The sequence below is a fragment of the Amblyomma mixtum genome, chromosome 1 (assembly GCF_055824585.1).
Source record: "Amblyomma mixtum isolate Tamu chromosome 1, ASM5582458v1, whole genome shotgun sequence".
In the NCBI taxonomy this organism is placed as follows: domain Eukaryota; kingdom Metazoa; phylum Arthropoda; class Arachnida; order Ixodida; family Ixodidae; genus Amblyomma; species Amblyomma mixtum.
The window spans coordinates 296,744,798-296,747,396 of NC_143012.1; positions in this window are offsets into that span (position 1 = coordinate 296,744,798).

Below are 2,599 nucleotides of genomic sequence, written 5' to 3' on the forward strand. Positions count from 1 at the left end.
TTCTACACTTCGGTGACCTTTTCGATAGTTCCTGAGTGGTTTCCCGCACAGCAACCTTCTCCCCGTGCGCGGTCGATAGTCATGTATGCATGCGTCTTCTGGCGCAGGGTAACTACCCGCGTCCTACCGTCTATACATTCATCGTTCGTCGCCTGACTAGAGAAGCATTTCTGTCCCAGGACCAGGCAGCGCCCCGATAATGGAGGAACAGGTGCAGAGTGGAGAAGAAAGTACAAAAGTTTTGAAAACTCCCCCTAGCCACGCGCCCATTATCGCGACCACCGGCTCCATGGTCCCATTGCTCACCTGTCACTGCCAGAGGGGATCAAACACACTTTTGTCATCCTAGAGGATTTTTCAGCCGATTTTTAGTGATTATTAGCAGATATAATAGCTGAACCCGCCGCAATAGCTCAGCGGATTCGAAATCGGAGGAGGAGGCGCAGGAGGAGGAGGAGGAGGGGAGGAGGAGGAGAAGGAGGGGAGGAGGAAAATCTTTATTAAAAGAAGGGGAGTTGCTCGAACTTCTGAGTGGAGTCCTTATCCAGGGCTCCACTGGCCTGAGCTGCCCTGCAGACATGTTGTGTGAGGGCTCGTTGGTCCTCCAGAAGACCAGGTCCCCCTACTCAGTGGCCGAGCGTTCTGCTCGGCTACTGAGCCGGAGTACCCGGGTTCGAACCTGGCAGCGGCGGCCGCGTTTCGATGGAGACGGAACACAAAAGGCGCCCGTGTGCTGAGCGACGTCAGTGCACGCTAAAGTGCCCCAGGTAGACGAAAGTGTTCCGAAGCCCTCCACTACAGCACCTTTTTTCTCTGTATCTTCTTTCACACCCACCTTCATTCCTTCACTTACGGCGCCGTTGAGGTGAGAGTGAGACACCGAGAAGTGAGACAGCTACTGTGCCATTTTCTTTCCTGAAAACTACTAAATAATAATAACTGAGACTTCAGTGCAACATGACTCCCAAGCGCTACTCCGTGCAAGTGGCAGAGAAAGTTACGCAGCCTGCTAAGAATTCCTCAGCAGGAACGCAGTGGAAGGCTCTCACTTTGACTGCAGCTCTCGAAGTAATTAAGGGGCCGCTTACGAAAACCAGAGGGCAGAAAATACTAAACGCCGTTGAACCCACGTTCGTGTTACAGCGGCAGCCTCGACGTGGTGTGCTTTAGTGGCGCAGTGTTTATAACCCTGCAGCGCGTACCCCTTGTAACAGCTTTTTTGCATTCAACAAGAATATATCTTCCGAAATATTAGACCTCGTCGAAGGGAAGACCAAAAAAGACCCAAAGGCGAGACGCGGAAGAAGTACAGTCTTTATCAAAAGCAACCAGGCTGCATGATTTGCTTCTAGCTTGTATAGTGGAGCCCTTGTGGATTTCCTAAAGATCAAAAGATGTTGGAAGGTAAGAAGACCTCCAGTCTTTACCTTTAACTACCATTGCAGCTTCAGGGAAGCTGTAAGAGCTCCACTGTACGAGCTAGAAGCAAACCATGCAGCCTGGTTACCTTTGACGAAGACTGTACATGATAAAGGTATCCGTAAGGCTTAAGGCCTAAAATGCACCAAATGCGGCTGTGATGCGCGGGATGCTGTAGTGACCGTCGCTCTTTTAGCAAGCGTTGCAACGTAGGCGTGACCATTACCCACGTGTCTGTGTCAGTTCTTTCGGGAATTGTGTTGCTACTATTCCTAAGTCGTCTGCCTCTCAACCGATCCCCTTCGATCTCACAGCTGAGCCAGCGGATGAGAGCGGATCAGCTGAGTTCTCAACCATTGTACACACCACATTCATTACTCATTGTTATCGCGGCTTTATTTACTTGGACATATTTTTCATCCAGTGAGTGCTGTTGTTGTTGTTGTCCTCAAAATAATGACGCGTACCCACTGCGGGGGATTGGCCAAGACACAGGCGGTGACTGAGTGCATCCACGCCGAGTTCATCTTGGTACGACTCTTCTTTGTCTTATGCATGTCGGAGGACCGAATTTCGTCAACTACCTCCTTTCTCCGTGAATTTTCTTCTCGGGGCCCAACCAGCATCGCTTAATTAATGATCCGTGAAATTCATCCGCCAACGCCCTGTCTAGATTTCCTTTGCAATAATAGAATTTGTGATCTATTTTTATGACTAACCACACCGTGTTTTCCCAGCGTGCCTGCAAACTCGGTAATGTCACGGGGTCTCATGACATCACACGTCCTATCGCCCAATCAGCGTTCGGCCAGATGATGTGCCCCTGTAACGTCATCACTCTCTCGACCAATCAGGAAACTTCGTGACAGACGGCACAGGGTTTTTCCTCTTCTTCTCCTGATGTGGGCTCTAATGCTATCGCATTAATAAACGTTGACACTAAATGGTTTAGAACTGGCAAAAGCTAAAGCGAAAAAAACGGAGCTGTTGCGCGCGTCTTTCACATTACCAACCTCGAAAACGTGGCCAACGAATGCCTATTTTAAAACATTTGTCCATACCTACTCTTACTGCACTGCATTTTTCGGAAGTGCTACTGTTGTATTCCTCGAACGGCAAGTTTCATGCTCTTTTCGTCGCACTTTTAAAGTTCCGCAGTGTAAGATAATGAAGTAGAACG